Below are 27,025 nucleotides of genomic sequence, written 5' to 3' on the forward strand. Positions count from 1 at the left end.
TTAATAATTATTATTATCAAGGTACATCTATTTTATTTATTTATTTCATTTGTATGCCACCCTTCTCCCAAAAGGGAACCAAGGTGGCTCACAGATTAAAAATGTTAAAAATAAAAATAATAGTAATAATACTATTATAGTATATACTGCAGTAATAATACTAATAATGCTAGTATAATATATACTAATACAAATACTACTAATAATAATTACTGTTATTTTTAATGTTTTTTTATCTGTGAGCTGACTGAAATAAATAAATGAAATAAATAAAGGGATCCAAAGCAGCTCACAGATAAAAATGTTAACAATAATAGTAATAATACTATTATCATATGTACTATTATGAATAATTATTATTTCTGATATTTTAAATGTTTAATACCATATTAGTATTATTCCTTACTATAATGTATTATTACTATTATTTTTAACATTTTTATCTGTGAGTTGCCTTGGGTTCCCTCTGGGAGAAAGGCAGCATACAAATGAAATAAATAAAAGAAGCCAAGGCGGCTCACAGATATAAATGTTAAAATAATAGTAATATTTCTATTATAGTAATAATATAATAATAATTACTATTATTTTCAATGTTTTTATCTGTGAGCTGTCTTGGGTTCATTCTGGGAGAAAGGCTGCATACACATGAATTAAATAAATGAAATAAAGAAAGGGACCCAAGGTGGCTCACAGATAAGACTGTTAATAATAATAGTAATAATCCTATTATAATAATAATATAGTTATTATTATTTTCAATGCTTTTATCTGAGAGTTGCCTTGGGTCCCTTCTGGGAGAAAGGTGGCATACAAATGAATTAAATAAATACAATAAATAAAGGGACTTTAGGTGGCTCACAGATAAAATTGTTAACAATAATAGCAATAACCCTATTGTAATAATAATAATAATAATAGTTTTAAATGTTAAAAATACTATAATAATACTATTATAGTAATACTCATTTAAACGTTAAAATAATAGTAATAATATTATAGTAATAATAATTTTAAATGTTAAAAATAATAGTAATAATACTATTCTAGTAATACTAATTTTATACATTAAAACAATAGTAATAATACCATTCTAGCAATACTAATTTTAAACGTTAAAAATAATAGCAATAATACTATTCTAGTGATAATAATTTTAAATGTTAAAAATACTGGTAATACTGTTATATTTATAATACTAATTTTAAACGTTAAAGTAATAGCAATATTATTCTAATAATAATATAATATTTTTAAACGTTAAAATAATAGTAATAATACTATTATAATTTTTACTGATAAACCGTTTTTTATCACTACGTATTATATTTATTACTATTATAGTCGTCGTCGTAGTAATAATAATAATAATGATGATAATTTTTGACATTTTGATCAGTGATCCGCCTTGGGTCCCTTTTGGGGGGGAAAGGCGGTATGCAAAGGAAATGAAGAGATGCAATAATGGTAAAGGAATGATTAAGCACAGTAGGTGCACTGAGGCTAGCGCATGGCTTCCTCCTTCTTCCTCCCTTGGGGCTCAGGGGCGGAGAGCCATGGAGGAGGAGGAGCCGGGGGTCTGGCGCTGAGAGGGGGCTGCTGCTGCCTCTGCCTCCGCCGGCCTCCAAGAAGAGACCCGCCATCATCATCAGCCAAGAAGAGGAGGAGGTGAGCTTGCCCACCTCTGGGTGGGGTGAAGAGCTGGGCTGCTGGGAGGGAGGGACGCAGGGCGCGCAGGGCGGGGAGGAGGAGGAGGAGGAGGCTGTTGGAGGCCTAGTCTACTGAGGGGCCTTGCTCTCTCTCTCTCCTCCTCTTCTAGGGCCTCCACCACCGTTTCCTCCTCCTTTCTCCAGGAGGAACGATGTCCCAAAGGCCCTCCATTCTGAGCACGGCTTTACCTCCTTAATACCAGCCTTTCATTGCCCTGCCTGCCCTGGAGAGCAGAGAGGGCGACTGCCCACTCATGGAGGCCCTCCTGGGTTCTGCAGAAGGGGGCTGAGAGAGTGTGACTTGCCCAAGGTCACCCCCTTCCCAGTGGGTTTCCATGGCCGAGCTGGCAACCAAACCCTGGACTCCAGAGTCCCTAGTCCACACTGGCTCACTGGTTTGTGTATTAACAACAACAAACAACAACAACAAAACCATTATCCATATATATCCCCCTTCCAGCAGTGATTATTGTTATTATTCCATAATAAGCAGTGCAATGGTTAACAATGATAAAAGTGTTGTAGTCCAAGCAATCTAAAAAGGAACCACATTCCTGACTCTGTTGTTGTTGTTGTTGTTGTTGTTGTGTGCCTCCAAGTTGTTCCCTACTTAGGGTAACCCTAAAGTGACCCTATCATGGTTTGTTTTTTTTGGTGAAGTTTCTTCAGAGGGGGTTTGCCATGGCCATACTTTGAAGATGAGAGAGTGTGACTTGCCCAAGGTCACCCAGTGGGTTTCCATGAATGAACAGGGAAGCAAACCTTGGTCTTCAGAGTCGCAGTGCAACGCTCACCATGCACATGGCACAATATAAGACTCTTTGGCTGCAAGTGTGTCTCCCCTTGCCAGGGACTGGTCGACCAAGGGATCATCCTCCATTGTGATCCAGACTGACCAAATGTCATATACTCAAAGGGTATAAGGCTGATCCAGGGTGACCAAATGTCATATACTCAAAGGCACCTCAAAACATAGTATGTTCAAGAAAAATGTAGGACATGAACAAATAAAAGTTATTAACACTCGTAGAAATATAAATTAATTCCTTATGGCTTATTTACAGTTATCTTGTGCATGTGTGGTGTGGCTTCAAGTCGCTTCCAACTTACAGTGACCCCCAAGGGGCAAAGCTATCATGGGGTTTTCTTGGCAAGATTTGTTCAGAGGAGGTTTGCCATTGCCTTTCCCTGAGGCAGAGAGAGTGTGACTTGCCCAGGATCACCATGGGTTCCCATGGCCAAGCAGGAAATTGAACCCTGGTCTCCAGAGTTGCAGTCGAACACTCAAACCACTATGCCACTCTGTCTCTACAATCTAACATCTACTGTATTTTATTATCCTTTTATTATTTTTATTTTATTATGTTTTATTATCCTGTCTTTTCCATCCTATCCTATTTACAGCAAGGACAGGCTGCCAAGTAAATGCATTTCTTAAAGGGGAACAACAGACTTGGTACTACTCAATAGGCCTCTGTCATGCTCAAAATGGAGGACATTTTGGAATTCCTTTAGACAGAAGGTTGAAATGCAGGACTGGAATGCTGGAAAAGGAGGGCATCTGGTCACCCTGATTGTGAGCCCCAAAATTTATTCTGAGAGCCAGAGTTAAGCCCAGATGCCGCAGAGAAAGGACCACTGAGAATATGCAGAGAGTCTGTCTTTGAGAATATAAATGCCAGCCCCCACATCCATATCCATATCTCTTTCTATCCATCTATCTGTATGTGGGAGAGCTAGCATGGTTTGAGCATTGGACTGTGACTGGAGAACGGTTTGAACCATGGATTGGGCACTGAAACCCACTGGGTGACCCTGGGCAAGTCACATCCTCTCAACCTCAGAAGATGGCAGTGGCATCTGAAGGAACTTGCCAAGAAAACCTCATGATTGGTTCATGTTAGGGTTCCCATAAGTTGGAAATGGCTTGAAGGCATACAACAACGTGTGTGTGTGTGTGTGTATGGGATCTGGCATCTAAAGTCTTACAGAAAGGCTCTGACTGAGAATTTAAATGCCAGCTCACACCGCCAGATAGTGTGGTGTTTGAACACTGGAGACCAGGGTTCAAATCCCTTCTCAGGCATGGAAACCCCTGGGTGACCTTAGGCAATACCAATACCTACCAGTATATTGTGTTTTAGCAAACAGCCATTATACAAAAATATGGGAGTGGGGAGGAAATCAATATAATTTACCTTTCTGCTAATTAACGTTTAAAAGTAGAATAATTTCCCATACCCCCTTTAGACTTTATGGCATGTACATATAAAAGCTTGCCTCAGAGGAAGGCAAGGGCAAAAATCCCCAACATCTTGCCAAGAAACCCCCATGATAGGTTTGCCTTAGGGTCACCATAAGTTGGAAAGGACTCGAAGACACACAACAATGACAACAGTACATATACACATATAGTGTATAGACAGAAGTATGTGAAGAGTGAGATTGGAACTGATGGATGAATCCTCTAAAGCTGTATCAAATAAACAGGAATCAGAACTAGCACAATATAACGCCTCTCCCTATACAGTCCACCCCGCACTCTCAAAACTTCTGGGAAGCACTTACTACAACCACATAAGACCAGATTGGTGTCCACTTCCCAGAGTACCTTTGTTTTGACCACTCCAAAATTATGGAATGACCTACCGGAAGAGATCTGTCGCATTACCACTACCTGTCAAGATGGATCTCTTCCGGCGGGCCTTCCCATCTGACTCTTGTGTGAATAGTCTTATCCACCTCTATACTCCAGTCATTGACTATGTAAAGATAAGAATTTTAGGTTTGCCTTTTATATCACGAAGGTTAATTTTGTGGGAATTATTAATGTTGTTAAGACTTACATTGTATGGCTTGTCTGTATTTTATCCGGTTGGAATCCTGCCTCGATCCGTAGGGAGAGGTGGGAAATATAAATGTATTATTATTATTATTATTATTATTATTATTATTATTATTAATAATAATATATCTTTAGTGCTGGTGCTGATGGTCTTTTCTAAGTAAAAAGAAGGAAGTCTCAATATTGTCCAAGATAGGTCATAGACAGGATTTGAGTACATGTTTTCTGTAGATTTTGATTGCTCTGGGTGGAAAAGAAGAAATTTTGGGAAACAAATTCTGTAGACTTGGTTCTTTTATTTCTTTTTCTGTGTGAAGGTAATTATTTTGTCTTATGCTGCAATCTTTATACAGCTTTACTTGGAAGAAAGTTCAGTTGGATTTAGCATAGCATTTACATTTCTATACCGCTTTATAGTGAATTTAACACTCGCTAAGCTTGCCATCAACTAGCTGGGTACTCAATTTACCGAGCTGCTGCGAAAGGAAGGGTGAGTCGACCTTGGAGTCCTCCTCTAGGATTGAACTCACAACATTGGGGCTGCAGTACTGACATTTAACTACTGCACCAACAAGGTTCCTGGTGGGATTTAGTGGGATTTTTTCCTGAGGTCCAAGCCACACTGCAGAAATAATCCAGTTTGGCACTGTTTTTACTGTCCTGGCTCAATGCTAGGGGATTCTGAGAACTGTAGTTTTATGAGACGTTTAGCCCTCTATGTCAGAGAGCTCTGCTGCCACAATGAACTACAATTCCCAGGATTCCCTAGTGCTGAGCCAGGGCAGTTGAAGCGGTATCAAACTGGATTATTTCTGCACTGTGGATTGGACCCAAGTTGACATACAGTCAGCCCTTCTTATCCACAATATTTTTATGCATGGATTCAAGCATCCGCGACTTGAAAATAGTTAAAAATATACAAATTCCCATAGGCAAACCTTGATTTTGCCCTTTTATATAAGAGGCACCATTTTACTGTGTCATTAGATGCCTTCAAGAACTCACTAAAGACGGATCTCTTCTGGCTAGCCTATGCACCTGTTCTTTTATAAGAGCTCTTAAATACTCCTCTTCTGATCTGATTGTATGAATTTTACTTCTTGACGCCCCCAAGCCTAATACGTCCTGAGGACGTACAAGATGGCGGTGCCCCATCTACATGGGGGCTGCCATGATGGTGTCACGAACGCGCCGCCTCCAAACGAGGTGGCGCGGATGTGACGCCATCGCGCAGCGCGAGGGCGCTTAATCCGAAACGGAGCTCCTTCCTGGTCTTGCATCACTGGGCGCAGCCTTTAGATGCCCCCTTAGATGGCCCACTTGGCCCCTTTCTCCTCCTCCCCGCCACCACAGGGTGTCCTTGGGGCTTGAAGCCCCAAGGACACCCCTTTCCAGGCTGCGGGGAAGGAGCCTTTTGCTGCTTCCCCGCAGCCTGGAAAGCAGCGGATCGGGGCCTCAGCGGCTGCCGCTCTAGTCACTGAGGCCCCGATCCAGCGGGGAAAGGGGCGGGTGCAGGCCGCTGCTTTTCGGCGGTGTGTAACTCGCCTTTGGCTCCAAAGCCTGCCCTCGACTTACGCATAGGGTTGACTTATAGTTGAGTATATATTGTAATTTGAATGTCTGAAATAATTCAGAGAGCAATCCTGTGTTCAATTTATTCATTTGAGGGGTAAGAAGAGAGAGTTGATGGAAGAAGAGTTTACTGTGAATACTAAGCAATGTCAGATGCTAGAACAGGTAGTTTCTAAACATGCTTAATGTGTTTTGTTGTGTGCTTTGAAATAGTTTCTGACTTATGGTGACCATAAGAAAACCCTATAATTGGCTTTTCTCAGCAAAATTTGTTCAGAGGGGATTTGCCATTGCCTTCTTCTGAGGCTGAGAGAGCGTGACTTGCCCAAGATCACCCAGTGTGTTTCCATGGCTGAGCAAGGATTCAAACCCTGGTCTCCAGAGCCAGTAGTCTAGTGTTAAAATCACACGCTGGCTCTCTGCTTAAAATGTACAGTACAATTATTATGCAGACAACATTAAGACATTAAATAAATGTCCTAAAACAGCACACTTGGTGACCTTTTATATATGTAGCTATGTAAGTGTGTAGTGAAACGATTTTATAACACAGACGGGCATGGCTTAAAATAAACAAAAATGAGGTTCTTGGGTTTGAGGAGGTTCATAAAGTCCTTCATGGATAGGAAGCTGGTGCTAAATGGGAAAAAAACCCTCTTAAAATGAATCCATATTGAGGGGAGTGTCTCTGTTTCAACTGAGTGATACTTGGCAAGTGTGTGCAGATCTGTTAACACATAACACTGTGACAATGGGAATAGCAGACTGGAGGGAAATATTTGAGGTGTAAATATATGCACTTTCTTCAGGGGAAGAGGGGTGGCGTTTGGAAGTTTCTATCCTACACATAAATAGTTCTTGGATGCTAACCACACATTGTTGGCTTAAATCTTAGTGCAGTGGTCAGGAATAAAGGAGAAGCAGATTACAGTCTGGTGTATTACAGTGGCTTGGTATAATTCAATAGAGCTGTTTTATTGGACTCTATTAACCTGGTTAACCTTAAGTCTTAGCCATGACAGGAGTTTCATATAAGAACCCATATGTAAAATGCAATATTGAATTTTAATTAGGGCTTTCAAGACGTGAAGTGGAATGAATTCTACTCAATTCTTCCTTCTTACTTTTAATGTACATTTCTTTCCTTAGAAGCTTAGGCTTGATAAAATACTGTGTGATGGAGAAAAGTATATTTTCACATGACTTTCTAATCTTAGCTAGTTTTGAAAAGCATAATGAGACCAAATTCAGATGTGAAAGTTGATCTGAGGTTTGTGCCTCATCTCAATTTGTGATTTAGAAAACTCTTAAATTTCTGCTGGTCTGCTTTTTAACCTCAACAACACTAGTGTTGATCAGGATTCTTGTACAGATTTGGGGTGTGTGTCTATTTACTGCCCATATTTTCAGGGCATGTTTAATATTAGAATTTCAAATCTAAACTTGATAGTGATGTCTTAGAATTTTGATGCAACAGTGCTGTGGGGACATTTGTTAGAAATCTAGTTTTCAATAGCAATAACATTTACATTTCTGTACCTCTTCATAGTGAACTCAGCACTTTCTAAGTGGTTTACAAACTGTAAGCCAATTATAGATTGTTATTATTATTTATTAACTTAATAAATATATTTTTAAAAAAATCTTTAAATTGTCAAGGTTAAGGAGATGATTATAATAATAATAGTTTTATTTTCTCTCGTGCCTTTGGCAGCACGTGTTGTCCTTGTACCTCATCTTGTCTACTTTTGAGCATATGGTTCAGCTCTTATTGTGAGATCCTTTTGGATCTAAATATTTATAGCCCTTTGTTGGGTTTATGCTTCTTCATTTTTCAGAGCTAGCTTCAGATTGAAAGGTTGAGAATGCCTTGTTGCTCTGGTCTGACCCTTTGTACAGATCTTGCCTTGTTACCTTAGAGAACTGGACTAACTTTAAGTAATAGTAAGCAAAAACTTGGAAGCAAAAATAGTAAGCAAAAACGTGTTCATTAAAACTTGTGCCAGAGCAGACAAGATGTACCATGCAGGAAAATATCTCAGGCAGGCACATATAGAATCATAGAGTTGGAAGAGACCCCCAAGGGCTATCTAGTCCAACCCCCTCCCATGCATGAACTCACAGTCAAAGCATTCCTGACAGATAGCCATCCAGCTTCTGTTTGAAGACCTCTAAAGAAGGACACTCCACCACATTCTGAGGGAGTGTATTCCACTGCTGAACAATCCTTACTGTCAGGAAGTTCCTCCTAATGTTGAGGTGGAATCTCTTTTCCTGGAGCTTGCATCCATTGCTCCAGGTCCTAGTCTCTGGAGCAGCAGAAAACAAGCTTGCTCCCTCCTCAATGTGACACCCCTTCAAATATTTAAACAAGGCTAACATATCACTTCTTAACCTCTTCTCCCGGCTAAACATACCCAGCTCCCTAAGTCGTTCCTCGTAGGGCATGGTTTCCATACAGAAGAGCAACAAGCTATTTTCACAATTCACAGTTCACATCTAGGCATGGGGGCTGCCGTGAAATACTATGCTTAAGTTGACGTGTTGACTACTCATGCCTTGTACTAACAGCACAATGTCAAGATATATTGTATGCTGTTTCTGAGCTGATTTCTCTCTAGAGGACGTTTGAGCCAGGCATTTTCTTTTGGTTTCTGTGTCTAAGGTCATACCCTTAAAAAACCCTTCCCTCTTTTTGTGCATCAGCTGCTGAGAAAGGACTTAAAATATCATAGACTTCAGGTCTTAGTACTTTGCTAACAAAAAAATAAACAAATATGACAGATTTGAGACACATTCAGTTCAACATTCAACCACCCCCAGTCAAAGAGCTGACCACCAATAATGTAGCTGTTATATTTGTACACTGTTGCCAACCGCTTCTGGAAAGCTATGTGAGCATGGCCCAAAAGAAAAATATTAGATGTGCTAGCTGCATTGAAGATTCCTTGTATTAGGATATTACTGAAGGATTTATTTGCCTGGAAGTGTTACTTGCCCTCTTATAAGGGCTCCTGGGAGGTTATAGCAGCTGTATATAGATGAGGCAGATGGGAACAGTGAAAATCTAGGTCTGAGTCAAGGTGAAGATTTTTGATTTATCTTGGAAACCTGGCTCACAAAGAATTTTATATTTATGCATTCTTTTTAGCTAATGGAACCTAATGTGTTTACAAATGTATGTAAAAACAAATATTACCTGTATACCTAAAGGTAACGTCATGGTACTGATTAGAACTAATAATCCTGAGGAAACAAATACGTAATAGAAGCATGGGGGCAGATAGAACTGGCTACGCAATGGGTTCCTATAACTAATTTTAATATGATACACAGAATGGAAGAATTAAAACAGGTGTTGCAAAGGAAGTATGGTGTTCTCAGAATTTCAGAGGAGTGTCTTTCACAGGCGGAATTTGCAACCGGGTGCAAAATTCTCTGAGGGTAGGGGACCAGTTTCAGGGGATATTTGCAAGGGAAAGTTAGCAAGTATGGTTTAAATTCCCACCCATCTGCTAATCCTTCCATGGATTTTTTTTACTGTGGATTGCTCAAAATCTAGTTTAGATCTGAATTTAGGATTGTCAGGGTACTGTGATCTTGCCAATAGCTTACTTAAAAATAAAAATATAAATAATAGGGTGTAGAGTTAGGGGAGCATATGAAAAGATGCTTCTTCTTTTTTTGTTGTTAGGTTCTTAATATGAGGCCTCCCGAAACCATATTAAGATTCTGTAAATTTTGTTGTGAAATATCATGTAGTCTTTCAGCAATAAGTATAGAACTTACAGTGTTGCCTACATTGATATGTTTCAAGTAAATGTCTTAAAAGTACACCTTAACCATATTGCTAAAGATGAGATGTGAAAATGAAAATAAACTTGTCAGAATCCAACAGATTGATTCACATTTTGCATCTCTTCAGGACTGCTGTCCTGAAAATATAGATTAAATATACGTAACATGGATGTTATAACTTGGAAAACCTGAGATAAAGATCCCTCAGTGTGGAATTCTTTATTATTTCAGGCTTCATGTTAATAAATGTATGTAATTTGAGAGCACTAAATTGCTCATAGGTGTATAAAGCTTGTATAACCTCATTCTTTATAATCTTCTCAACAGTTGTGTAAGCAAGAACATTGTGTCCCTGTGCTGCCTCTTTGGAAGGCTGACTTTGAAATATAGAGATTTGCTTCAAGCCACCCAATGAGAATCTGAACTTGTCTTATCAATATAGTTCTCAAGGTTCAAGACAAGTTCTTGGGTCCAAGACAAATTGGACCACACCAGGGCCTTTATAGGAAAATTTAAAGCAGCCTTGATTTTGCCCCAGGAACATGTAAAAATATCTAAATTAATATCCTTCAACACTCTTTCTAGCTTGCATGGTTTGTTTTACATGCTTTATATGTTGTGGAGTTAGGTGCCCTCAGGGAAAATCTCAGCCATATTTTGTGAATATAAAAGCTCAAGGTCTTTCTAATATAAACTTTCAGAAAAGTTGTCTTTGACCTTGGTTGTCTACTGGACTGCAATTTAATACGCAATGACCTTCTCATTCCAACCTTGCACATAGTTTAAGGTAAATCAGAGTTTTCCCAAATAAACAATTACATGATCTTTCAGCTTAACAAGAACAATTTCCTGTCTTGATCTTACACTTAACCTCCCTCCTCCCCCTTAAAGGAAAAAAAATGCTTCTGTTGTCATAAAATCCTTTTGTTTTTGGATGTGATTTATTGTTGTAGGGTCACATGGCCCTGATCACTCTTTCTGGCAATGCTTTAAAAATTAGTCTCACTTCTGCATAAAACTATTAGCTTTCTTTTTAATTTAATCTACTGACTTCTTATAAAACAGATGGTTGTGTTAGATGTTTTAGCTGGAAAAAAACCCTTCAAATTAAGGAACTGAATTTGAACGTTTGGTGTTCTCATAACTGGACTGGACACACTTTAATGAAATTGTGTAGGATGTATAAGAAATACAATCAGTTGTTTGGAGTTTGTGAGACATTGCCGACTAACTTCCATGTTTCCTTCATTCCCAAGTAATGAGTCCTTAAATATTTATATTATTATTAATAAGATAAAGATAGCATAGTATTTAGGAGAGAAAAATGCCATTGTCTCTGTATACCAGTATTGTATTAGTAAAGATATGCTTAGGATAAGCATGCCTTTCTAAATATCACAGTTTTACTGACATTGCATTCAGTCTGTGAAACTGTATTTATAGGCCTGGAAAGAATTCCAGAATCATCACATATAGACTTTGGGGGAAGATCCTCAAAGGCCTACATACAAACACACAATTGTAGTTGCAATGTGGTAGTAGCAGGGAGGATATGACCAGATTATGCTATACTCTAGTTCTCATCAAGCTTATCCAACCTGGCCAATTGTGAAGCATGGTGGTGGTATCTTTATTTTTCTCCAATTAAGAGAAATGTGGAAGGACAATTTTCAGAAGAAGAGAGAATAGTTACAAAAGAGTAAAGGGAAACATATACATCATATATGAGATACTAAGTGCTATCTAGTTTGGATTATACACACACGACATTTTTTGATTAGTTGCACCCATGCTCCTTTCCCCTTCTGTAATCTATTCCCCCACCCCACTTCCAATTTAGTGGCAAACCATGGTTTTTTGTTGCATCCAAACTAAACTGCTGTTTTCAGAGGCAACATTTTTAGCCCTCATCTACATGGATTTTTTTAAAAAAAAGACTTATGTGACTTCTAGGATATTTTTTAACTGCCCAAGAATTCCAATTATATCAGGAATAAAAATGCCTTGGGTCACATGCTCTTGACTCAGATCAAGAGTAGAAGTCTGCACCCAGTGACTCAATGCAATTATGCCTTCGAGATTGTCCCTCTCAGAGCTGGCCTCCTGTCCTTTATTGACTCCTTCCCCTGGCATGCTCCCTTCAGGGCCTGTAACTGAGCTAAGCAGCTGGCTCTCATCTGCTCCTTAAGCCAGGAAGTAGTGAGCAGGCCAGGTGGTACATATAGTGAGGGCTATCCCTTCACACCCAATAACCAAATACTCCAAAGTTAAGGGCTATTTTTTATTATCAGCCACATTGTGAACAAACAGAGTATGTCACTTGCATGTTGCAGGTCCTCATACCATGAGTGTGACATTGAGTGATGCCACATTTCCTCCAAGGCTTCCATATTTTCCATGAAACAACTCTACCAGAAATAGTAGGCCAATGTGTGCCATTAACTTTGTGACTGATGTGAAGGGGTTGCACCTTTTTGCTTTTGGTGGGGTTCCTCTTGCTCCATTCCTAAATACACAACATGCCTCTTTATTTGTGTGACAGGTTATGTGATAATTAATGTTTTACTTGAAAAACACTTCACAGATTGGTTTGCATCCTTCTTTGGTTCTGAGCATTGCCAAATGATGTTTCTGGCTGCTCTGTAGCAGACTATTTTTGAGTGCCTGCTCTGAATTGTTCCATCCCAGCATCTCCACTTGGTCTTTCCTGGATAGGATCTGGTGAGCATGCACTTGCTGCCCTCCTCCCTATCAGAAGATGGACTGTTTCTCATCTGAGCACTCACACCAGATTTTCTGCATCATGTTTCCAAGATAAAATGGCATAATTATTTCCCCTCCCTTTTATATTGCAATGTGTGGGACAAAAAGTATCTGAATTGCATTTTATTTTAAAAAACACACATCTGTGAATGGCAGATGGCTAAAAGCTGGGAATACTGTTTAAAACTACTGAAGTATGATTTTGTAAAGTGCCTACCTTGTAGGTTTAGCTTTGTGTCAGTCTGCAACAAAATGTGACTCTGTTTGTAGGATGAAAGCTAAACTGCCCACAACTTATAAGTATTATTCTCCTGAATTTGTAAACTGTTTCCTCTAAAGAGCTATACATATGATAATCTGGATAATGGATACATTTGGTTCACTAGCGTTCCCTCACTTCCTCTAATTGTTACTGCACTTTCTAGAGTTCTCTGGGTAAGTGTGTTCAGCTTTAAGCCTTTTATGTGTGTGTGTGTTTGTATGTTCTCTTTTTGTTAATTGCCATCAATTCAACTTCGACTTATGGCAACCCCATGAATGAGAAACCTTGAAGTCACCCTGTCATCAACAGCTGCATTCAGGTCTTGCAGACTCAGGGCTATTAAGTCTATCCACCTATAATGTGGTCTTCCTCTTTTCCTACTTCCTTCTACCTTACCAAGCATTGTTGTTTTTTCTAGTGAATCGTTACTTTTCATGATACTGTATGGCCAAAGTATAACAGTCTCGGTTTGGTAATCTTGGCACTAGGAAGAGTCCAGACTTGATTTGCTTTAGGACCCATTTATTTATCTTTATCAATCCACTGTATCTGTACAATTCTTCTCCAGCACATTTTGAAATAGTTGATTTTCTTCTTATCAACTTTCCCCACTGTCCAGATTTCACAACCACACATAGAAATGAGAACTAGAATAAATGCAAGTACTGTATATATTCATGCATAAGTCAAGGGCAGGTTTTGGGAGCAAAATCATGGATTTTGATATGACTCATGGATAAGTCGAGGGTCAGACTTAGGGGCATGTAATAAAGGTTCTAAATGGAGGGGGGGGGAAACACCATTTTGTTCCTCCTTCACCCTCTCGGGACCTCTTCCAAGGGTCACAGACTGGGCATGCAAAATGTGGACACAAATCTCTAATTTCCCTCCCTTCCCCACAAACTTCCCCAAAGCTGCTGGCTTGCAAAAAGGGGGACACAGACCACTGTTTCTCCTCCTTTCCCCACAACTTTCCCCAAGGCTTCTGGCTTGCAAAAAGGCCCAGGGGGACACAGACCTCCAATTTCCCTCTTTTCCCCCACAGTTTCCCCAAGGCTGATGGCGTGCAAAAAATGGAGACATAGACTTCTCATTTCCATCCTTTCCCCACAACTTTCCCCAAGGCTGCTGGCTTGAAAAAAGGGGCCACAGACCTCTGATTTCTCTCCTCCCTCCCTTCTCCACAGCTTTCCCAAGGCTCACATAGAAGCATTACTGTATTGACCCATATATATGTCTACCCAGGATTTTGGAGCCCATTTTTGGGCTTACATTTTTTGACTTATAGATGAGTATATCCAGTACTCCTTATATGCTTGATATAAAATGGATTGATGTTAAGCACATGTTTAGCCTAGATTCTTCAGATGGTATCCTTTATTCTTACAGCCTGACCCTCCCAAATAAAGTTGCCTTTTTGCCTTTTGGAACTAACAGTTTTAAAACTGATCACTGTTTCACTGGGAAACTTTCTCAGTAAATTAAACCACAGGTGAGGCCCTTTACAGACTGGCTTGAAAGGCCGGCATGGGGGCAGAGTCAGGGCGTAGCATCATCATGATGCACACCCAACTCCGTTCCCCCAGGGCACCCTGATGCCACTCTACATGGCGTGCGGCATCATGGCACATTTCTGGCACTGCCATATAGCTGTGCCACCGTGGCTATGGTGCCCTTTTAAGGGCACAAAAAGGAGCCACCTTTTGTGGCTCCTTTTTGTGCCATCGAAAGGCCAGATCAGGGACACAGTGTGAAGTTACTGTAGCCCCAATCCAGCTAGGAAAATGACAGCTGGAGGCCACCTGTTAGGTAGAGTTGGTAGAAGATAGAAACTAGCTCTTTCCTTGCTCAAACCTTCCTTTGTCTAGTCCTGCCGATTTCTTCTGGAAATGCCACCACATTTTTAGTTTCCTTTAGCAGGGAACCAGTCAGGTTCTTTGACTCCTTTTCCTCCTCACTCATATTCTCTCCTCTGTTTTAATAGTATGGAAGAAACAGAACAAACTAACCAATAGTAAAAACCTTTAATTTGAAGCTTGGTAGAAGTCCTGCCCCCCTCCCCCCAATTTTGAGTCAATGTCAACAACAATAAGTGAAACTGTCTAGTTTTTCTAGCCAACTATTATGGTTTTACTGTTATCGTTATATGAAGTATATATAGAAAATCATTAGGTAGCTTCTTTGTAAGACTCCCTGGAATTTAAGCACTGGATAAACTAGATCATTATAGTCTAATAAAGTATGATTGTTCTTTTTCTTTCTTTCTTTTAAGTGAAGAGTTGTAGGGTGGAAGCTTCCTTTGGCCAGGACCCTGAAAACTGGCACTATTCTGACCAAACAGGACGATTGGAAGTTAAGGTAAATCTGACATCAGTGTGCTGAGTATATTTAATTCCATGGAGATATTATGCAGTGTTTTTCTTGGAACAAGCATACAGTACAGAACTTCCACTGAAGGATACATATATGCCCTAAGAGATTTTTAAAAGCTGTTTTGGCAGCATTCCTATGCACATTTTCTTAAGAGTAAACCCTATTCTTGTGTGTTGTTAGTTTCGTAGTAAATAGGCATAGGAACTGCCTGAGTATGTATTTTTATTTTTTTTGCTTGAATTTTAACTCCCAAATATAGTTAAATGTTGAATTCATAAGTAATAGTACATTATGTTAGAGCCAAATTCTTTTTAGTAGCCTAAGTTGGTCAGTATTACTCCCCCCACATTTATATCAGCTGAATTTCCAATGACTTTTGTGCCATGGATGTCAGTTTCTTGCTGATGATTTGCAGCAAGGGTGATGAAATGGGCAGCTGTTTTATCAAAATCTAGTTATAATCCCCCTTTGGGGGATTTGCTAGGAAAGGTCTAGCAATTGGTTTTTTTTTCCTTTTTAACTGTTAGGTTTGTGATGAGCAAAAATAAACAAAAATTGAAGATGTTCCTAAAGAAAGAAAAGGGACTTTATGTTATTTGTTTTTCTCACCATTTTGGCTATGTGAATATCAATTACACCTAGGATAAATAGAAGATACTAAAGGAGAATTTGATACTGTTAGGTTTGTTTCTGATGAAGGCAAATTGCTGTTTGAGATACCTGTGGCAAAGGGAGCCTTCTGGTTAATTCCAAACCCCTCCAAAAAACAAACCCACCCTCTAGTTATGAATCTTAAATCATAAAAACCTTTTGAAAGCATGCCCCATTTCAAGCATCTGACAGCCACTTCCTATGCTACAGTTTTACGTTGCAGAATAATCCCCATGTAAAGAATAAGAGAATGTGTGCATTAGTATTTGGACTGTGGCATTAAAATATTTTCTTCTCTTTTTCATCCTTGTTCACCTTCTCCTTCTTCTCCTCCTTCATTAGGTTTTCTGTTCAAGCAAGCAGCTGAGATTGTAACTCCTAAACTTTAGGGTCTAAAGTTACATGTCTTTGCAATATTTTAGTTTTAGCAGAATCCGGCCTTCTAATCCATTGTAAACCCTTTTGTGTTTAAACAAAATGTCAGTTCAGCTTTTCTTTTTCCCAGAAGAGTGTTTCTTCTTCTTCTGTAACTTAGCTATTTTTAAGGACTTGCATGGTGTTCATTTTTTCTCTCTCTGTCTAAATGGTTTAATGAGGGATTATACTTGTATACTTGTTAAAATGAATAATCAGTACAAGAAAACATTGCACAAATAAACAAGAAATGGCTGGAGTTGGCTCTGTTTAACTGAGACAAGTTATTTCATCCGCCTTCAGTGTTCCTTAGCAACGCAGAGTAGTCTTACCCAGGGCACTCTCACATCTTTCTTCAAATATAGCTTTTGTAATGTTTTACATGACCTGAAGTTCGTCCATCTGTCCTAAAGCTTCCAATGTTTTTTCCACTGCTTTCAATGATCAAATGATCTTACATACCTTCTTTCAGCTTAATAATGCACAAGTTGACTAAAGAATCATTTCACATGTCAGATTTTTCAAGAGTTCTGGGAAATTACTTGATGTGGTGTTTAGCAAGCTAAAACTTATTGAAAATGTGTTACCATTTCACAATAAAAGGGGTAGGAAAAATATTGGCTTGGAAACAAGCTAAATATTTTCTGATAGCCTTAGCCTCAAGGGGCATTCTAGGATCGCTTCTAATAAGAGGGTAATTTTGATATCTTTTGGTGAATTGACTAGGACTCTGTTTAGATCATAATTTATGAAAATGCTTGCTTCGTACAGAACCAAACGTTTTCAAATTCTTTGGGTGTAAAAACTATATTTATGTATGGCCAATCTTCATTTATTTCTTCATAGGTTAGGAAACCATTGTTCTTCTGAGTGTTCATTTTGACAGATTAGAGGTTAAACACACCACAATTCTGCCTCCGCTTCATGATTTCTATTTTTCTGAAGTAACTAAAAAGGATTTTAATACTTGCGGTTCATAGGTTTCAGTGTATAAGTAGTTAAATTCAGCTGAATAATGAAGTATTTATGTGGAAGAACATGGTGGGAAGTAGTAGTGCTGGTGTACACATTCCATGTCAAATTGACACCGCTTTCAAGTGCTACCTAAGGTATCTATGGCGGTTTACAGACCGCCAAATAGTACGTCATCAATACGTACTAGGGTTAGGAAGGGGCGGTGCTTCCGCACCCCCCTAACCCTAGTACGTATTGAATACGTACAAGATGGCGGTGCCCTGTTCATACGGGCGCCGCCATCTTTACGTATTGGACGCTGAACGTCCGTACGCGTCGCGGGCGTTGTGACGTAGTGAGTGCGCCCCTGGCGCCTCACTACATCGCAAACGCGACTTAAAAAGAAGCTCCATTTTGGAGCTTCTTTTTCGGTCTGCGCGGGAGTCGGGCCGTGTGAAGGCTCCGGCTCCCCCGCGGACCTACTGGCGGCGCGGCAGACCACCGCAAAGCGGCGGTCTGTACCCCACCTATCTGTCTGCTTTGGTTGTTGCCAAATCAAAAAACTAACAAAATAGAATTCTTCCCTATGTACTAGTGGCTGCATAGAAATAACTCCATAATGGACAGCAGTTTAAAATGTCCTCTGCTTGGAAGCCATTTTGTGTAGCTTGACTCTTATTAGTTCAGTCTATGAATAACTAGTCTATGAATTGTAGAAATTTTGAGGTATTAGAATGAAATGTAAAGCTATGGACTGCTGGCAGGGGAATAGCTTTTTTAATTGCTCTTTTGTATAGAAAGCTTATTCTAAAAACAAAATGGATGCAGCAGTGATCTGAGTGAATGGGAATATTCTCTGATATGCTAGTGTAACAAGGACATTATAACAATAACATTCTGCCAGTTGTGAAAGTGTACTCTTGCATTTGAGTACTCTTGTACTCCGTTGCTTTCCTTTGCATATGTGCATGAAAACCAGGAAATGGTTTAAGGTGGTAGGAGGGAAGATAGGCTAACAACAGTGAGTAAACTGTGTACCTAATTATAAACAATATTATATATGCATTGATTCAATTCTCAGTGAATATTAACTCAGCATTGAGTATCTAACTATAAACAGTATTGTAAACAATAAATAGTATTACAAACAATTTGCTCTGGAAGCCTAATAACAATGGATAAACTGAGTATATAATTTTTAAAAAGAAAGCCAGTGTAGTGTAGTGGTATGAGCATTAGACTATGGACCATATTGCATCGACAAAAAACCTGACTGCTCCCCAGCGGGATACAGTCAGGCTGGGGGTTGCTACACATAATTTGCTGCCTATTCCGCCAGGTGACTGCAACCTGGCTGCATCCCAGGTCCTGTTTAGAAGGCATTTTTCCAAACCAGGAACTTTCCAACTTTGAAAAGCAGCCTGGCGGAATTGGTGGTGAATCACGTTCGATAATTCCTGGTTGTAACCCACAACCCTACTGTAAACCGCTGAGGAACAGTAGGATATGACTTGAAGAAAAAACAACTAGAACAGCAATTATTAAAAATAATCATAAGCCACAAAAATGTCTGGCTGCATTATTCCCATTTTCCCAACGTATATGACTATATGATTCAGTGTATAGAACTGGATTTGGTACAGACCACATGGAATTGTTTTTGTCTTTGTTTTGCATATGGAAGTTTTTAGTTTGAACAGTTTTCAGAAGATAGATAATCCAGTGTTCTGAACTTCTACTTCAGAGGAAAAAGTTTTCCTCATCTCTAATCTGTGAGGCAGAGTTATGATATATAAAAATTAACACAAACTAACATTATGTCTACATGGTAGTGTCTATCCATCCTTTTCATAAGGAATACTGAAGTCCAAACAGGTTGCTATATTTCATATAGTAATTCATATGTTGGAGAAGCATTTAGAAGCAATGCACATGTTGGAGAAGCACTGATGATATGTGCATTTAATAGACAGACTTTGTAACTGAATTTTTAGTTCACCAGGGCCACATTTTGATTTTCTAGCAAAATTTGTACAGAACTAGACCTGTAAGGTAGGCATTTTATGACATTGTCACAAGAACAGTTGTAAACTATGCCCCTGAGTTTCAGCCAACTGTCATACACAGGTTTTCCTAACAAACAAAAAACAGGCAAAAATTGTCCCAATTTTGTTTGTTTGTGTGTGTGTGTTGGTTATACTTTCTGCAAGTATTCCACCTCACATTATCATGTGCTTTGTGGCACTCAATTGCTGGATGCTGTGGGATATGAATGGACTCCTAGATATTTTAGGATCGCGTTGGATTTGTGGTTTTTCTTTGAGTTTAATGTTTGTCTCTTTATTTAATTTTTTGGCAGTTCCTCAAAGGACACCTGCAAAATGGAGCATTTAGAGCAATACAATATAATGTCTTATGTTGCTTCCTTTATGTTAAGGGAATTGGCATGTATGAAATATACCCCTGGTGCAAGTTCAGTAATTAGCACCCAGATTCACTGACAACATGTTTAGCTGGCCACAAGAGCAAATGGTTGAATCCCTGCATCCTTTCTATGGGAACATTCATTCCCTTTATTTCATTGCTTGTATCAGTATTCTTATTTTTAGCTGTGGTTGAGACTTTGATCTTTGACTCCAGAATGTTTGATGCTTAGTCTCCTCCATTCTTCTAACTGTGAAGCTGAGATGCGTCTTTGCATCTGGAGGGATTGCGAAAAGGCTTTGGGGAATTGGTCTGCAGTACATCGACACGGGTTCCTATTGAAAATAGCTAAGGGTTCATCATACCTAGGAATAAAGAACATTTTCCTGCCATCCCACTCCCCCATAAAGAAGCTTGTCTCTGTCCCCGAGAGTGGCATCAGTCATGAAGAAAGGGAGGAAGGGAGGTGGAATGCAGAATTACAGTGGGCCCTTGATATCTACTGGGGTTTGGTTCCAGGACCCTCCTGTGGCTACTGAAATCCATGGATGTTCAAGTCCCAGTAAATACAATGATGTAGTAAAATGGTGTCCCTTAAATGAATGGCAAAATCAAGGTTTGCTTTTTGGAAGTTACAAATTTTATTTTCAAGCCATGGGCACTCGATAGACGAGCCCTATGGGGCGCCGTTGTCATGTGTGAGGGGCGGTGCTTTCAGACACCCCTTGCCCCTTGCATGTGATGAGGGCGTCAAAATGGTGGCACCCTGTGCGTACGGGCGCCGCCATTTTGATGTGACGGATGCCTAGCGTCCACACGTCTCGGCACCTTTATGATGCTGCAAATGCGCCATTGGCGCCTTAAGGCGTCACAACGGCACCGCAAAAAGAGCCCGCTTTTTGCAGATTCTTTTTGCTGTGCGAGGGAGCCGCGCAGTTTGTCTGCTGTGGCTCCCTCGCGCAGCAAACTAGGGCGGCGGCAGACCACCCTTTTGGGTGGTCTGTATCCCGCCATAGTTGGTTGAATCAGTGATAAGGAATAGATGAATGCAGAGGGCCACCTGTGTCCCATCTCTTATAACTGTTGCCAATAGCAGGAAATAACAGTGTTGACACTGAGTGGTTTCAGGGTTAGAGCCATATTTACCCCTTTCCTTCAAACCTGAAGCTGCCTTCAAAATCTGGAGAAAGGACATTGGGTTTCACCTCTAGTGTTTTTGTTGATTGTGGCAGGGCCACTCAATGCTAGGGTGGTAGCCATGTTTTACTCTGTCATTTGCACCAGTGTTCGGGAAGGCAGATTTTCTATCCTATCCAAAGTTTTCTGGCTAAGATCCATTTTTTATCTAAACATATATTTGGGAATCATTTAGGATTGTGTTTTTTTCCTATGACAGTGGTGCAGCTGGTGTGGCACACTTTATGTTTTCTCCTAGGAACAAGCTGGTCAGGTTTTCTTATTAATTTTATCAGATGTAGCATGTCCCATTAGGTCCCCTAATGAAGACACTTTATTTTTTCTCATTGTTTGTACATGCAGTGGATTTTCCCTAGACTTGTAATTTGTATCCATTCATGTTATACCTATTTATTTTTTTAACTTGCTTATTTTGATCTATGCCTGTAATAAAATTACTACACTATGGGCCCAAACAGACAGGCCAAAATACAGCTGCTTCAGTTCACTTTGGAGGTATATTGTTTAAATGACACATGCATCTTAAGAGGCCTGAAGCTGCAGCAAAGCTGCGCCCTGGTCCTTAGGACTGCAGTGTGGCTTTGGTGTGGCTTCTGGCCTCTTAGGTTACATGCATAATTTAAGCAGCATACCTCAAAAGTGACTCAAAGCAGCTTTATTTTGGCCTGTCTGTTCAAGCTCTATGTCAGGGTGTTATCCTTTAGCGAGTCCCAGCTCTCTGGATGAAGAATAGTATGGTAGTCTAGGAAACAGCAGTTATCCTCTATTTACATCAGGAGTAGAATTTGAGTGGTTCTCCAGTGCTGTTGAACTTCAAGTCCCATCGTTCCTTGCCATTGGCTAGGACTGTTCTGAGTTGCATTTCAACAACATCTAGAAGAATGCATAATTTCTACCTTTCGTTTATAGGGCAGAAAATAAATAGGTTTTACTAGTGAACAACATTGGAGTCAAACTGAAAGCTGTTTCTTGTCTCTTGTGTGATCAAGAGACAGAGCATCAGAAGTGGCTTTGATATATATGAATATGATCAAGAATCTAGTTTCTTAGAAAACCTGCATATTTCCCACTTCATCTGAAGGGAGCAGGGATGCCATTTTTTCCAGTAACATTCTCCATGGCTGTGTTTTAGTTCTATTGACAATGAGTAGACATAAAGAATTCAGAGAGAGTAATCTTGAATATATGGTACTGCTCTTGTTACTACTTTCTCCTAGCATTTTTCACTCTGGGGTTGCTGTGAAGTAACCACCAGCATGGTTGAATGGTGGACTGCAATACATTCCAGCAGATTTTGCAAGAATGAACTGGCAATAAAACCTGATCTGCTTTTGCATGCTTAGTTACCATTTCTGCTTCTGGCTCTGAGGCAGAGGCACATGTCCAGAACTGCACATATGTGAAAGTCACAGGCTTTACTGGCAATGTCACTTTCTTGAACAGTGGATAAGCTTCTCAGTTTTGGAAATGAAGAGACAGCTATCATTCAGCAGTTGACCAATTTAAAAAAGCTGATAATTTTACAGCTATGTTGTTTAGTAATGAAAAAGTTGATTCCTAATTGTTGAATGATAGCTACAGAATATTTTTAGACTTAGTATTTTTACACTATATACTGAGAAATATTAGAAAGTAATAATTTCACTTGGAAGATACATGCATGTTTTTCATTCATCTGGAAATTTTATTATTATTATTATTATTATTATTAACCTTTATTTATGAAGCGCTGTAAATTTACACAGCGCTGTACATGCACTCTTTTTAGTTAGACGGTTCCCTGCCCTCAGGCTTACAAGCTAAAAAGACATGACACAGAAGGAGAAGGGAGTGGTGACGGGAAAGGGTAAGAGGTCCAGCTGTTCCTCTCAACCTCCGAGGCCTGGACCAAGGCAGATGGACTGGAGGGAGGGCTTGGCTTCATAATGGAAGGTTAATCATTATCCAGGGAAAATACATACTCACAAGTAGGATAATACATATACAGTACATAGCAATACAGGAAATGGAACGATAAACAGCCAACAACAGAACATCAGATAGTAAGCGACAATTATGCGATGCCTGGGAAGGCTTCTCTGAATAGGATGGTTTTCAACTCCGTTTTGAAGCTGGTTAAAGAAGTGATGGCTCTTGCTTGTGGAGGAAGAAGGTTCCAGGAGTGAGGGGCAGCAAGTGAAAAGGGGCAAATCCGGGATGGGGCAGAGGAAATCCTGGGTTGAGACAGGAACCCTTGACTACCAGAACGGAGGGCCCTGGTGGGAAGGTGAGGAGAAAGAAGGTCTGATAAGTAAGGAGGGGCCAGTCCATGGAGGGCTTTGAATGTCGACAGCAGGAGCTTATACTGAATGCGGAAAGGGAGAGGGAGCCAGTGAAGGGATGCCAACACAGGAGAGATGTGGTCAGAGCGGTGGGTGGAAGTGATAATGCGTGCAGCTGAATGCTGGACAGAGATTAAAGGACGGAGGTGCTGCCACCCAGTTCCTATCTGACTTTGAATCATGGCTGACATTCTTCCTTTCAGATTCAGTCCCCACTTTGATCCTAGGTGACTTTAATATCCACGTTGACGATTCCAATAACCCTACAACATCTCGCTTTAACTCTCTGCTAGCTTCTTTTGGCCTCCAACCACACTCCAACTCTTCAACTCATTCTCTTGGTCACTGTCTTGACCTAGTTCTTGCTGCAAACTGCACCATTTCTGACTACCTGGCACTTGACTTTCCACTATCTGACCATCATTTATATAAACATGTTGTTCATCCTTCCTACCTTCCATACTTTTTTTTTTTTGGGGGGGGGGAGATGTCTCTGACATGAATCCTAAAGTCTGAGTCCTACCAAAGCATTTATATCTGAGCTTTTCAAAATTCATAAAAAGTCCCCAAATTAGTCACACTCAGTGACAATAACACTGGTCCAAAACACACTGCAGAAAGAATCCAGTTTGTGAGTACTTTAACTGGTCTGGTTCAGTGCTAGGGAATCCTGGGAATTGTAGTTTGTTGTGGCACCAGAGCTCTATGACAGAGAAGTGCTAAATGTCTCACAAAACTTCCCAGAATCCCCTTGTTGGATAATTCACACATGCTTAATATGTATCTACTGTGTAGAAGTCAAATAAATGTAGATGATTCTGTCAGCCAGTCTTCTCTCTCCTAATTTATAAAGTTTGAGTTCTGATCCTATGCATATTTACTTAAAAGCCCCTAAGACTTGTTCTTCAGTGAATCTGTTTAGAATTATAATGTAGTTTATTTCAAAAACGTGATTTGACAAAATGCTCATTCGTAATGCTATATGAGAATGTTAGGTGCACGATCACAAAATGATAACAATTCTAATATTCCTTGGTAAGCTGATATATTAATTGCTGTACAGTATTGTTAATTAGTTGTATTGATGCTGGTCTGCCACAATATGGGAAACTCTTCAGTTCAGTAACAGTTCCTTTCAATTCAGTTGGCAATGGACTACTCTTTCCATCATCTTTCACTTCTGACCAGACCAGTTGGGAATGATGGTAGTTTGCCAACATCTAAAGGGCCACAGGCTCCCCAGACCTGTTTTTAGGATCTGCAAGATCACTTAGTTCTTCAGCTGAGACTCTGTTTTGTGATCCTTCTGAGCTTAGCAGTGGGCCTGTAGTCTGCTGGGCCTCTGTCACCAGGCAGATGGGCTTTAGAGTGCTTGTTAGCATCCTGATCAGATGTTAACAACTGTCCATTGGTGTAAAAGAATTAAGTTGTACAAGTGAAATTGTTGATACTTTTTGCACTTGCTTTGTAGTTTGAGGTTGGAGAAAGATATGAAGACTGGGAGCTGATGGGGGAGTAAAATTTTCTCTCTTGCAGGTTTGTCTACAGAGTTCCCTTTGCTGTTGAGTGAGATACCATATATACTTGACTATAAGTCACTCTCATGTATAAATCAAGGGCAGGTTTGAGGGACAGAATTATGGATTTTGATATGTCCCTTGGATAAGTTGAGGAGAAAACATAGCAATAGCAAGTACATTTCTATACTGCTTATCAGTGCACTTAAGCACTCCCTAAGTGGTTTACAAAGTGTAAGGTAATTGCTCCCAACAAGCTGGGTACTCATTTTAGCCACCTTGGGAGGATGCAAGCCTGAGTCGAGCTTGAGCTCTTTTGCTGGTATTGAACTCACAACCTTGTCGTTTGTGAGTGAGTGGCGGCAGTACAGGCATTTAACCACTGCGCCACCAGGGGCATGTAGCAGAGGATCTAACATGACGCAAAGGAAAACAGTGCTGAAGAACTTGCATTGTTTGTGCTCACTGGATGGCTGGATGAAAGAATAGAGTGTGGTTAGTGCTTTCAGGACAGATTACACTCTTTCCTTTCACTAGAGGATGGTTATGGGTTTTTTAAAATAAGAGATAAAGTATAGTACTTACATTGACCTGTGGATAAGTCGACTCAGGTTTTTTGGGTCATATTTTTGACAAAAAATTTTAGATTTATAAATGAGTATATCCAATAATAGATCATGCTTGTGTAGTTTGGTTTTCTTTGTTTGCTTCTGCACTGTATAACCCTTGGGAACCTATTTTCCTTTGGTGTTGCCTTGCGGGGTGAATCCCAGCCCAAGGGCTCTTCATATATCCAGTGATGGGAAATTTGATTACCAGCCAAATGATGAGTCTGGGTAGACTCCATGTGGGAACTCAATTCTAACATTGGCTGTAAGGGGATGCAGGACTTTATCAGTAAAAGGCACCAGATGGTACACAGCAGAGAGGTAGTACCATCTGCTGCATCATTTACCAGCAATAACTACACCCAGTTTTGGAATCCAGACCCTGGAATTTTTTCCACTGGGATTTTTGCCTGGTTCCTTCAATCCTGGTCTTCTATAACTGTGAGAAAAATCTGGTATTTCCTAGAATGTTTTTCTTACGGTAAAGCAAGTCTCTTGGTAACTAATAGATGTATTCCATTGTGATGTTTTAACTTTTTAACATTTTTGATGTTGTCAGTTGATTTCAATTTGATTTTTCTTTGGTGTATTATCTTGTTTTTACTACTTGCACTTCATTAAAAACATCATTTATTTACAACTTTGGATGCTGTGCAGACAAAGCAGCAAGCAAATGAAGCTGGTAGAAAATAAATAAAAAAAAATAAATTTGGAGTACTGAGACAATAGTTGTGATTGAATCATTTTTCATCACCTATTGATTTTGTTCCATCATGTACTTTGTACATAATTTCTACCCAGCCTTTCTATCCAACCTTTTTCCACGTTCCCATCAGAGACTGCATTATAAAACAACTTTCTTTTCTCTTTCAACATCTGGCTGTGTTTCCCACAATCTATATGTACTTCTGGTGATTTAAGAAATCCTTGGGAATGGTTTGCTATATGGGACAGGATAATGTACATGGGAGGGGGGATGACTGTATGTAGGGATGCCATAACCCGGCGGCCCCCGTGACAAACCTGCTTTTGAGGGCCCCCTCCCAGTCCCGGTCCGGTTTGGCCCCCAGCCCCCGGTTCGGGGCCCGCGTGGCGCCAACCCACCTTCCCCTGCCTCCCCGCGTGGCCGCACCACCCACCTCCTCCTCCTCCTCCGTTCCAGGCCGTGTGGAGGAAGCGAAGGAGGAGGCAGTGCGCGGGGGGAGGCGGGGAGGGTGCCGGGGAGGGGGCGCGCATGCGCGCAGGAGGCACACCTCCTCCTCCTCCGTTCCAGGCCACGCCAAGTGGAGGAGGAGGCAGAGGTGCCTGCCTGGCTTGGTGCTCCCTGTGTGTGCGCGCGCGCACCAAGGCAGCAGGCACTGGCAGGCAGCCACCCACCGCCTCCTCTGCCTGGCGTGCCTCTGCGCTGGGCACTTCCTTGGGCCCGGGAGGCGGAGGCAGAGGAGGAGGCTGAGGCGGAGGTGGGTGGTTGCCATGTTAAGTAAAGCCATGTTCAATGCCCAAATGTGCTGTTTGGAATGGGGGGGGAGGAGAGGTTGGCCAAAAAGGAAAGTACATTTCTGTCATCTGTCTAGGAATAATGCCCAAATGTCCTCCATTTTGATCATGCCTAAGAAA

General features: G+C 40.4%; 1 protein-coding gene across 9 annotated transcripts in view; it reads left to right on the forward strand.

The window, feature by feature from the left end:
• The first annotated feature begins 1,554 nt into the window (after positions 1 to 1,554).
• GTDC1 (glycosyltransferase like domain containing 1) overlaps positions 1,555 to 27,025 on the forward strand; it is a 280,090-nt gene continuing 254,619 nt past the window's right edge. For 7 of the 9 annotated variants that reach the window (XM_042442183.1, XM_042442154.1, XM_042442204.1 and 4 more), the window contains exons 1-2: positions 1,563 to 1,668; positions 15,222 to 15,307. The gene's annotated coding sequence lies outside the window, so the exon portion shown is untranslated. Of the gene's footprint in view, positions 1,669 to 15,221; positions 15,308 to 27,025 lie in introns of all 9 variants that reach the window. The other 2 variants (XM_042442163.1, XM_042442191.1) reach the window with 1 other exon arrangement.

This window comes from Sceloporus undulatus, chromosome 1 (assembly GCF_019175285.1).
Source record: "Sceloporus undulatus isolate JIND9_A2432 ecotype Alabama chromosome 1, SceUnd_v1.1, whole genome shotgun sequence".
Taxonomy (NCBI): domain Eukaryota; kingdom Metazoa; phylum Chordata; class Lepidosauria; order Squamata; family Phrynosomatidae; genus Sceloporus; species Sceloporus undulatus.